The 12,304-nt window shown below is 38.0% G+C and overlaps 1 long non-coding RNA gene across 1 annotated transcript in view; it reads left to right on the top strand.

The window, feature by feature from the left end:
* The first annotated feature begins 9,080 nt into the window (after window positions 1-9,080).
* LOC104914020 overlaps window positions 9,081-12,304 on the top strand; it is a 28,613-nt gene continuing 25,389 nt past the window's right edge. Inside the window, exons 1-2 of the long non-coding RNA XR_002119790.2 lie at window positions 9,081-10,126; window positions 11,113-11,204. This is a non-coding gene — a long non-coding RNA (uncharacterized LOC104914020). The remainder of the gene's footprint in view (window positions 10,127-11,112; window positions 11,205-12,304) is intronic.

The following is a 12,304-nucleotide window of genomic DNA, read 5'->3' as shown; positions in this document are numbered from 1 at the left end:
CCTTCTCAAGAGATATTGAAAAATCACCTGGACGCTTTTCTGTGTAAGTGAACCTGCTTTAGCAGGGGTTTGGACTAAGAAGTTCTACGGAGATGCCTTCCAATTTCTACAATTCTGTGATCTCTTTATTTCCCAACCCATCAGAGCTATGATCTGCCCAGCAAAATGCAGCTACTGCACAAATTCGTTCTTCATTTGATCTTTGTCCCTCCTTTCCCTGCATTCTCCAGTCCTGCAGAGAGAATAGATGACAAGGAAGACTTGGTAAAAGCCAAAACTTTCTCTCTGTTTAACTTTGTGCAGTAGTTGACAGCTCAGCACCGAGTGAGACTTAGGAAGGAAATATTCTCTTCTGTGACTTTAAAACTATCTTAAACAACAATGTAGTAGATGCTCACAGATAGATATATTGGCATGAATAACCAGTCAATGTCCCAGAATTGAAATTAAAAAACACTTCTCAATGGAAGCAGCCATTTTGGAATGATGCTTTCATATCTTAAGGGATCTGGAACTAGTACACTTATCTGAGAGACTGAAAGACCAGTTCATATTTTTCTGGGTTTTATCTGCACACAGCACATCACCATCTGGCTAGAAAGCTCGCTTTGAAAGCAGTGCTGATGAGATGAAAAGGGATATACTTGCAGGAGACAAGACAGACTAGTACCTGTAAAATCCACCAACTGGATGGAAGTTAGTTTGGGAAGAAGAAGCTGGTTGCAAATAACAGCCCATTTCCACTTTTCGCTTTAAAGAAATAGCTCTGTCTGCCATTGGAGGTTTTAAATGAGCTCATTGTAAGTGTGCGTATGTGTTTAGATATATCCTTGCCTTTCCCCCCTTGCCCACTGCAATGTTTACAGCAGACCATCAACTACATGCCATATGGGCACTTCTCCGAATACCAAACATATGTATGAATGATATTCAGCAAAGACAAGGTGTCAGATGGAGGACCAATAGATCTGTAAATTATTTTCTGATCCAAGAAGACATACAAGGTTACAAACACACACACACGCTCTCACACACACATATACACTTACTTCTGGAGTCTTTAAACCTTCAATGAGGACATCTTTTCTATAGGAAATAGCTACACTCTAGTATAAATGGAAAACCTTCATGTATAAACATTACTGCTTTTCTGACATTTCATCCTGTAAAAGATGAGCATTTATAAAGCAGAGCCCACAGCTAACAACAAGACATATACGAAGTATTTTCATGCCAACCACACACATATCATATCCTCTTTTCCAAGTGACATGGCTTCGTATGCAAAGCTTTGAATTTCTAAAGTGACTAATGAAATGACTGCAGGCTCTGTTTATGCTTTCTGCACCTTGTTAACAAAGAATGCCAAACCGCTGAACGTTAGGAAGCATTCCTATTTCATTTCTTAGAAGTTTTTGCTGTTCCCCTTTCTAATGAAGGCTGCCGTTACAGTTGTATGTCAAGAATGATTCATATAACACAAGATAAGTTTACACATGCTTTGCTTTGTGTACTTTCACTTATTCATAAACTGACATGATCAATTCTTATCTTAAATTTTAATTGCTGGATCAGGATACATGCTCATTTATTTAGAGAAAAAACATTTATCGCATTGCTTCAAGTTTTATGCATAGCATTTGTCACCTGGGCACTTGGATGATTTACCTTAGATAAATACAGACATTCAAAAAAAGAGTTCTATAATACAGCCTGTCAAGATACACAAACATTTATTTCCTATATTTCTTACTATAAGTGGATGGCTTTGTCTTATGTGTATTGCTGATCTAATTTTACTGGTTTCTGTGATTGATTGTCACTTTTACAGTAACTTATTGCCTGGCTGCTGTAGGTGGTGGACACATGGATTTCCAGATATTTGCCAGCACATGCTACTGTTTTTTTTGAAAATCCTGATAATAGGCACCAGGTATAGACATGGTAGAACTACGTCATGTGAAAACTAAACTGGTGACGTTTGAATGAACATGAAAGGACAGTCCTTGCATGAGACTTGCTGCACATGCACGTGAACAAATCTGTTAGTCCTTTGTTGCCAAGGACATTCCAAGGTTTGGGCTGTTCATTGCAAGGATAATCGTGAAGTCCCTTCAGGCTTGAATGCAGGCAGATTTGGATCTTGGGCAGTGGACTCACCTCACGTATAATGGAATTTCACAGCACAGACATCTGTGTCTGCATTAGTAACCTTGGATTCTCCATAAGGTCAGTGGGAAGTAGCAGATACTTTTTGGAAACAATTCATCCGGCCTATTTTAGATTTCTTCTTTAGATGGAAATGATTTAATCCTACAAAACCTGTCTATCTCTATGACCATGTTGGAAATCTATAATTTTATCTCAGCTGCTGAGGTCTACTGATTTTAGACAGTGTTTGAGGGTGAATCCTATTCACAGGGGTCAGAACAAGTAGAAGATTAAATGGAAAAGCACAATGAAGTGCACTGACTTGGGTACCTGCCAGGGATGCAACAGCTATAGCCATAGAGACCCAGCACTGATTAGCAATGTTAGTAACATAAATACATTCAGGAAGTTTTGTGGAGTCATTCTAAAAGAATTTGTTGAGTATTGTTATGTATTTACTTCATAAAATTGCAGTTTCAAATTTTATTTGGCTTCATTTTTAACGTTTGATGTTGCAGTTAATACTCAAATATACTGTGATATTATCTAAATACAGCTGTAAGATTCCACTCTTAAAACAAGCCCAGGAGAAAATATCTGAAATCCAAAGCTATTCATGGGATTTTTCATTTTGTAGCTTTGTTTATGTCTAGTTCAAATATAAATCTGAATGAATGTATCTGTAATGATCTCTTTTTGCCAAAGATTGTAAGTAAGAAGAATGGTTGGACACCTTCTGTCACTGTGTGGGAACTCTTGGCAGGCAGTGACTAAGCTAACTGGGGAGCTTCTTATTTATGGAGTGCAATATAAGAAAATTTATCTTGATCCAAACATCAGTGTTTTCTCTGGTTATTTATATGCAGAAACCCAAATTTTGGAAACCACATTTGAGACCTTTAAGGCTTGTCATATTCATATGATCAGTTATGGTGTTAGTTAGTAGGTTGGATTTTTTCCCTGCTAGCCCATTCCTCCACTAAAGCAAAGACACAGTAAAAAGGCAGTGATAGGGAAGGAATTGAGTCACATCTTTGCAGAAGTGCAGTTTATATACCTTTATTTAGAAGTTCATCTAAGAACCTACTCTAACCTACTCTAAACTATCTCCTGGTAAATAAGTAAGGTAAAAGCTTTCATTTTGAGATTCAAATTAAGGTGTCACCTGAAGAATGCTCTATATGCATTAGTTTAAGTAACACTGTGAGTTACTTGACCAAAAAATAATTTTGGCTGCCCAAATGAGATTCTTGCAGGAGAACCACTTTCATTCATGAGCCAAATGATCTGAATGTCTACATGAACACACTGTATCATTTTGTAGGTTGCTCTGAAAGTAACGCCTCCTATTTAACTATGTAGAAACTACAACAGATACAAAGAGCACAATAACACTATCTGATAGAACAAATTGTCATCCGCTTTTCAACATAGCCACCACCATTAGCTATGTGCTTCTGCCAGTGATTAACAAGAACCTGCATGCTGTGCTTATAAAAATCTGCATGGCCGTACAGAATGTGGCTTGTCTTTAATGTCACTGTCAATACTGTTGAAGCTCTTCACCCACTGCCTCACTATGCTCACATCCACTGCTCAGTGTCCATCAGCATTCAGCAAGCATTGATGAATGTCAGTGGGTGCCATTTTTTCCACATGGAGGAATTCAATGACACATTTTTCTTCATACGCACTTCCATGTCAGATACCATTTTATCAGACTGCCCATCTGCTGCCATCTGTCACACAGCAACAAATTATAAAGGAATACTGATGGTAAGGTCCAACCTCTACTGCCATACCACCAACATCTGCCTCTGATGTTGTGGACCAGCATAATAAAATAGGAGGCATTAACTTCAGAGCAGCCCTTGAAGTAAAAGGAATAATGTATCCTAGTAGATTAGAGTTACACAATACGCAAGCACAATGTGCTGTGCCATGAAAGGAGTTATTTCACATTAATGTCACTAGCATTATACGCTCTTGAAAAATTATATTGCTCCCCTCTTTCAAACAGGAAATGTCACTTATATTTGTCAGATTTTTCAAAACAGGACTGTGTTGTGACCACAACGTTTGCAATATGAAACAAGACTATATTACTATATATATATATTACGATATTCTCACACTCTTATAAGATATGGAAGAGTACTAATTTTCAAATAAATCATCTTACTTGGCTTTCAGCAAAACCTGGGAAGTGTGGTGACCAATCAGGTCTAGGTGCAGTGAGAGGGTTTTGTATCTGAACTCAATGAAAATGAAAGATATTTCATTCTAGCCAGTTATATCATGATTTTACTGGAAATCTGTGAAGCTAAGTTCATTCTGGGAGTACTAGTGAATTAATTTCTCAGCTGAAAACCAAACATAGGTGCAATATTTACTTTAAGAATCCAGAGATAGGGTTTTTGAGTGATTCTTCCATTGATTTCTTCAAAAGCATTTTGTACATGTATGTACAGTACATGTTTTCAGGTGGAGTGGATTTACTTAGAAAAATATAAAACTCAGTTAAATAAAAGCAAATTCTACAGTATCATCTGCAATATATAACTAGATGGAACACTGTTGGAATATGGAGCCAGTTTTCTTGTGGGATGTAATGTAGTATTAACAACAAATAATTATTACTTCATTAGTTGAATAAGTTCTTAAATATAATTGGGTATTCAAACACATTTTAACTAATACCTCGTGTTCTTAATACTAAAGCCCATATAGAATGTACCATTTAAGTTGCAAGCGTTTTATTTGATATTATGTAATATAATAAAGATTCACTGAATAGAATTAAGATTTTGTTTGTTTTGGTCCAACACAACTTAATGACATATCTCTGCAAGATTTTCAGGTACTTTACTATGAATTTATTGGAAGCTGGAGCCAATGGATGAAGACAGAAAATCCCAACTACTTATAAGAATTAAGCAATATACATATCATATATGAAAACCTTTGTGAAATCCATGCAGTATCTCTGAAGCAGTGTGAAAACATGCTATTAAAATTAATTGAAAATCTTGTGTAACCTTATTTTTTCTTGCTGGTAACTGTTACTTACTCTCTATTATCCAGTGACCAATGACCAATGACTCAACAAACAGCTAGATGAGGGATTTGGAAACAGATTGCTATTTGATGTAGACAATCTTTCCCCCTTCCCCCCCCCCATTATTATTTAACTTGACACTCAGGTAATATTATTTAACTTGACACTCAGGTAATATTTTTAATCTAAAATTTAAAAACGGATCTCAGAATGACATCACAGCATATGGAGTCTTACACAGATGTCTCTTCTTCATGTTTCTTCTCAAGAAATGAATCTGATTTTACAGTGGTCTGCAGTCATTTTAAGCTAAAAACCTCATTAAAATAATCGGTGTGGGGTTTGTTTGTTATATCTCTTGGGAACATTACAAGGAAAATCTGAAACTTCTCTCACTTTTACACCTTTCATCCTGAAACTTCCTTTACTCAAATGAAATTACTCAAGGGTTCTTAGCAGCCACCGAGAAGAAGCAGTCTCCCATACATGTCTTCTGCTCTCACAGAGACAAAATGAAGCGTTCTCTTTGTTCTAGCTAGGGCTATAGGCCACCAGATTGCATTACGTTGACCTAGGACCTCCAAATCAAAACCGACCTAAATATATACTGTAGTGTTGTGGTATGAGTAATGGATAAGGATAGAAATTTTCTTTTGGATAATTAAATGGTTATACTCATATTTTACTTGAAGCAGCGTTCGTGTTTATCATATAACACCCCATCTGTCCCAGTAGGCTTCACATGGATGTTAACAGTGGTTTAACTAGAACAGTTTGTGTCTCACTACTTACAGGGTAGTTTTGTGTGCGGGCAAATTGTACGGCAAACAAGACACCTAAACCTTTGGTATTTCCTGGCAGAACAGAAGTGTGAATGGTTTTGTGCACAAACATGGGTACCAATCCGTTTAATGTGTGAAGAGAGCATCTGTTCTCCATTTGTGAAACACTGCTTATAATGGAATGGACTTTCTCATCTGTGTTATCGCAACTTTTTTTTTATTAATTTATTTTTAATTCTTCAAATATACTTCAAATTCTCTTCTGGCGTCATGTCCAGGCAGAATATAAGGCATGTCCTCAACATTCTGTGTCTGCAGAGTACTCCTCCTCATGGTGTAGTTTGTGGCCTACATCTCACTGTCATTCCTAGTACCTTGATAGAATCCTGCTCAGTGACCACTTTCTTTGACAAATACTTTGATTTGGTAACAATTCTGGTAACTGTTCATGCTAATCGTAGAAATAGCGATAACAGCGCTTGACTTCAAGCAAAAGAGTAATTCCACCAAAGATAACAATAATGCTCAGGAAATTAAAATAAGTATAGTTAGCTATCCCTGTTTGCAGAACCAGAGCCTAAATTTCTGAAGGATTCAAGAGATCGCTGTGGTGCGTTTGAAAAGACAATGAAACAGTATTTAGATCCCTTGTAAGACACAGCATGAATAACGCCATTACCTAAAGGATATTTGCATCTCATTTTTGGTTTGGTAATCTGTTTTCTTCTTGGGACCTATATTTATACTGAGTCATCTTTTGATATTTCAAGGACACTAAATCACAGACGGACAGAAGTGGTACTCGCAGGAAAACTATTATTTTCGCTGGATACCTACATGCCATTAAGTTTCCTGATAATTCCAGCTGTATCTTGTGCCTGAGGGTGGAGATGTTTTACTGTTTGATGCACGTGAGTACATTCAGTGGTCATACTGGTTCATTGTACTTTTTTTTCTCTTTCATCTCTTGAAATTTGGCTGTGCTAATTTTTATTACATTTGTATTTTTCAAGCTAAAGTAAGAGAAAAAATATCAGGCTTGCCACTATACTGTAGGCAACAATTACAAAATAAAATAAATATTTTTTATATATATATATATATATATGTATTTCCTGCAATCTTAGAGTTATGAAGAAGGAAAATGCCTTACATAGAAGAGACTTTTAACTTAAATAAATACACAAATAACTGTAAATGAGAGCTCTTACTTAAAGAACAACATAATTTTTGGTGATCTTAACACCCATGATGTCTAGAATCTTACATGTCTGGTATTGGCTAGGGCAGGTAGGACCACTGCTGTGATTCATTCTGGCAATTCTCAGATGATTTTGTACATTGAAGGGGGATTCCCACTGAACAAGGGTAATTCTAAATGAGTGCTTGTAAGTGAATTGCTGCATTTCAGAGTATTTCTGACCTCAGCCCATTTGTGAAAGTGATGTGAATTTATCATCCTACATGTGTGTCTTTGCTCCTCATTCACATTCCCTTTGCTCAAATCTGTGGAAATACTGCACTGTGTACAGTGTGGGTGTGATGTCTTCATACTAGAGGAAAGTAGAAATTCTACGATTAGAAACAAAATTCCTTCTGACTTTCATTACACACATTTCTGCTGTTTTCCAAGAGTTCTTCCTCTTCTCCTAATATCATCATTTATTTTTCTTCTAAGCATTCTTCTCTCCATGCCTTTACTCCAGGAATTGCTCCTTCATGTTACACTTACTCTCACTTTTACTTCTACCTCATGGATTTGATTATGAGACTCTCAGCTCGTATACCCTTTCAGTTATCTCCATCATCATCACTCATTTTTCTAGACATTTGTCCAGCTCTCCAGCCTCTACATATTTCTCCAACCTTTTTGGTTATCATTGCTTTACCTCTGTCTACAGCTTGTTTCCTTCTTTTCCTTGAATGACAATTCTCATCTGTGGCACTCATTCTCTCAAATGGCACACAAGAAATGTAAAAAAAGTAACAATTCCATTTTCAATTGTTTTGCAGTTGACTCTTAATATGAACTTTATTTTAAGACCATGTCTTATGTTTGTAAACTTACAGAAGGAGGTTGATAGTTGAAAGTCTGCAGGAGATGGAGTGCTTCACAAAGAGAGAAAAAGAGACACTGGGATTCTTATAAAAAAATACTAAGATAAATACTGAAACAATTTATAAACACCTGGAAGAAAACAGGAGATAATCTATGGCCTGTGTAGATTCATTAAGAAAATATTATGCCAAGTAGTTTCGTCCATAAAGATGAACATTTCTTTCTGCTCGGAAAAGTGCTTGATATTATGTCTTAGCATCATTAATGCTTTTGACAGTTTCTCACATGACACTGTCATAAGCAAATTCGAGAAAAATGGTCTAGATGAAACTGTTATAGAGTGGGTAAAAATGTGGTTGGAAAGCCATTCATCACCAGAAGAGAAGGTTATATGGAGTGGGGTTTTAGTAGGCTACTATTCACTGTTTTCATCACTGTTTCTGAGGAAGGAATAGAGAATATGCCTTTTACATTTGCAGATGACACCAAGTACATTAGATGGTAGGATTCAAAGTTCTAATAAACTTGAGAAACAATCTAGGAAAGAAAAGTACAAGTCAATAAAGATAAATGCAAAGCTATGCCTTTAAAGTAAACTTTCTTTTGTATTTAGTATGTACTTAGCACATTAGTGTGTATTTAGCAACTGGAGTGATGCTTTCAAAGCCGCACACCATATTTCATAAAGAATATGAGATCTGAAGAAAATCTAGAAATGAACAGAAAGATGTTCCACATCTTAAAACACATCACTTATGATGACCTGAGATTATTTAGTCAACATAAGAGAAGACAGAGGTAGCAGTTGGTCACAGTCTTGAAAAACATAGGAAACTAATAGAAAGAGGGAAGAAATAACCTGCTTTCTTTTATCTGTCCTTTATAGATAGGACAAGAAACAATAGACTTTGAAGTCAGAGAAACTGAGGTAAACTGTTAGAGTTTACAAAAATAACAAGAATGTAAAACCATAGTCTAGAACAGCTCTATCAATCCTGACTCACAATTCCCATTTTCACAGCTCTAATAAGCAAAAAAATATCTTACCCGGAGCCTCCATCTACATCCATGCATCCAGGATCCCTAAGGTCAGCCTGAGGCCCTCATGCCTTTCCTGAAGTATGCTGGAGAATTGCCTTGGGCCTGCACATCTATACAGCCCTTTGACAGAGCCTTCAACTTGTGGACTGGCTCCTTGACTTGAGCAGGGCCCTTGCCACTAGGGATTTGCCTAGCAATTCCAGGGCTTCATCCCAGCCATGACATGGGTATTGACTTCCTGGCTTGACAAGAGGTCTGCCTTGTTGCCACAACACTGCCTTCTTGGTTGGACCTGGCCATGACCTCTGGGTCTGTCCTGCTCTATTGCTGTGGTGGCTGATCTTTGGTCGGCAAGGTCCTGCCCTGACAGACTTTCTCTGGCTCCTGACTCCTGTCCCTCAGATGGGAGCTCTGTTCCCATTGCTCCATGGGAGCATGGTCTCTGGCTTTGCAGGGCTTTGTTTCCACAGGCTTTCCTGAGGGACTGCTTCTTGTGTAGGTTCTGCTCTCCCCACAGCACTGGCCTTCTGCTCAGCCATAGTGGCGCAGGCCTACATGTACCCACCTTGTATCACTGGCAACGCACAGCTGCACCTGTGTGCCCCCACATCTCTCATGCCATGTTCCTTTCCCAGTTACTACCCTTGATCCTGGTTTATGTCTTCTGAAATACCTCCCTGTTTTCCCATGGCACTTAAATTACTCTAAAGCAGGACTTTGCTGAACCCAGATCTCTGCAAGATGGGAGGACAGACCTGTCTAGGAGGGGAGGCTCCTGCCCAGCCTTGAGAATGTACACAAACCTGACCATGCCCTGGGCTTCTCCAGCTGCCTGGGGCACAAGGCCCCAGGCGAGACTCTGGACTACATAGCCCTGCCCCACTGAGGTCACAGTGGGTCCAGGCTCCAGCTTCACACAGTCTTGCCCTGCTCAGCCATGGCCCTTGCCCATGCGTGGCCTATCCCTGACCTCACTGAGGTGCCTGTTGCCCGGAGCTGGGGCTGCCCAGGTGTCCCCATCTGCTTCTGATTGAGGTAGGATGAGATCTGAATGACTTGGGAGGGCCCCAGGCCCCAGGTCAGCATCCCCACACCGCCTGCCTTAATGACATCTAGAAACAAATTTCAAGGATGGAAAGGGCATCCTGAGATTCTCCACATTCTGTGAAAGTTTAATATTTCATAGCTCAAATAAGTATTGTGGATGACTGTCAGGAATAGGCAGTACATATATAATTTGGATTTACCTATTCCAAGTGATAGTGATCACTCTTTAACTGATATTGTTTCAATTACACAGTTTTGACTTCTCATCTATGCCATATCTACATTTCCTATACACAGGAAAGGAGTAAAAAGGGCCAGGTAGAATAATCCATATAAAAACATTAACAGGGAGGATGTATTTTGATTATAAATTTTCTTGTCAGGTTAGGCATTTTAGAAATGCATTTTTTCTACAAATGACATCAGCTTGGAAATAACCTATAACTTCTCTGGATACAAGAGATTAACGCAGGCCCCTGATAGTAGTGTTAATCAGACTTTTCACTTCTGTTATGCATACACTTGGCAGTACAAAAAAAGTGAAATAATAGTTGAACTACAAGAAAAGATAGCAGGTTACATGTGACAGAGTCTTAAATTATAATTTTAAATAGTATGCATTAAAATCCTGAGGGAAAACAGAAAAACTGCAGACTACAAATTCAGCAAAGGAGTTATGTTTTAATTTTAGTATAGTCATTTCCAAAGCCCTTCTTTAACTTAGAAGTATATGCATAGCGATTTTTGCTCTTTAAATCTTATTTGTGCTGAAAGTAAAATAATGAATGCTGGAATCTATTAAAAAATGTAGTGTTTATACAGTACTTTTTTGAAAAAAGTACTGTAGAAAGCGAGAACAGAAATTCTAAAGAAAACCCCTGGTTATACCCAAATGTTCCCTTCCCCCTCCAGTCTTGGAACATATTACTCAACTTGTTTTCCTCTTTTTTCTGATTTTTTTTCTGCACTTTCAGCCTCCTGACTGGAAAAGAAACTGAATACTCTCATAAAGTGATGAAAAAAGATGGAGCTTTAATACTTCAAAGAATGACGAAACATGGAAAAGGTAGGGAAAAGTCATATCTTCAAGGGATTTCCAAATAAAGCTATACTGATTTTGATCAAGAGAGAAACAGGGAGCATTTGGATTTCTAGATACAGATACAGATCTAGATTTTAGTGCCATTGTACCTATTAGTGTTTATATATTGAGTTTATTGTCATCTAGGAATGCCTAAAAATGCAGAATTAAAAAACATTTGCCACTTGCCAGATTCTTGCCTCCAGAGAAATCTGACATCTAGTATCAAAGTTTTAATTTACAATACAGTTATAATAATAGATTGCAGATATTTTTTGATGTTGGAGAAAGAATAAAATTATAAGATGTCATATAACCATGGCTACAGCCAGCAGAGATGATTTTCAGGGAGATCATATTAATAGAATAATAGAATGGTCTGGATTGAAAGAGATCTTAAAGACCACCCAGTTCCTCTCTTGCTTTTGGCCAGGGTACCTTCAACTAGATCAGATTGCCCAGAGCCCCATCCAGCCTGGCTTCTTCAGGCTGGTATCTTCAGAGGAGAGGGGTTCTAGTTCTCCAATGATCCTCATAGTCCTCCTTTGGACTTACTCCAAGAGGCCTGTGTCCTTTTTATGTTGGGGGCCCCAGAGCTTAATGGAGTACCCCACATGGGGGTCTCGTGCGAGAGGAATAGAGAGGGGGAATCAACTCTATTGCCTTGCTGGTCACTCTTCTTTTGATGCAATTCAGGATACAGCTGGCTGTATCTGACTTGTGCGCCTTCAGATTCCTCAGACAGTCTCAAACTTTATCACTGAGGAACAGCAAGAGATAAATGGAAAAGTTCTGGTCAGTAAGGAAACATGTAAGTTTTTACCAGATGTGGCCTAAACAGGGATGGCTGGCTGCTCTGCAGTAATTAGAATTATTTTACATAATTTTTTTAACGTGGAGTTTTTTCTATGAATAGAGAAACATAGGTCCTGCTATCTATTGATTCAATCTTACTTTCTTACTGGCCTATTTTAAGACAGAATCAATTAGTCTATGGGTATCCCTGTCTCCACTGCCTGTAGAAGTCTAAATGACTAAGTTTTCTGTGGGCATATATGTTTTCTTGGCTCTAGACTTTCTTGGTA

The sequence above is a fragment of the Meleagris gallopavo genome, chromosome 1 (genome assembly GCF_000146605.3).
Source record: "Meleagris gallopavo isolate NT-WF06-2002-E0010 breed Aviagen turkey brand Nicholas breeding stock chromosome 1, Turkey_5.1, whole genome shotgun sequence".
Classification (NCBI taxonomy): Eukaryota; Metazoa; Chordata; class Aves; order Galliformes; family Phasianidae; genus Meleagris; species Meleagris gallopavo.
The sequence above is the reverse complement of the archived record's forward strand: the minus strand, read 5'-3'. Positions and strand labels throughout refer to the sequence as shown.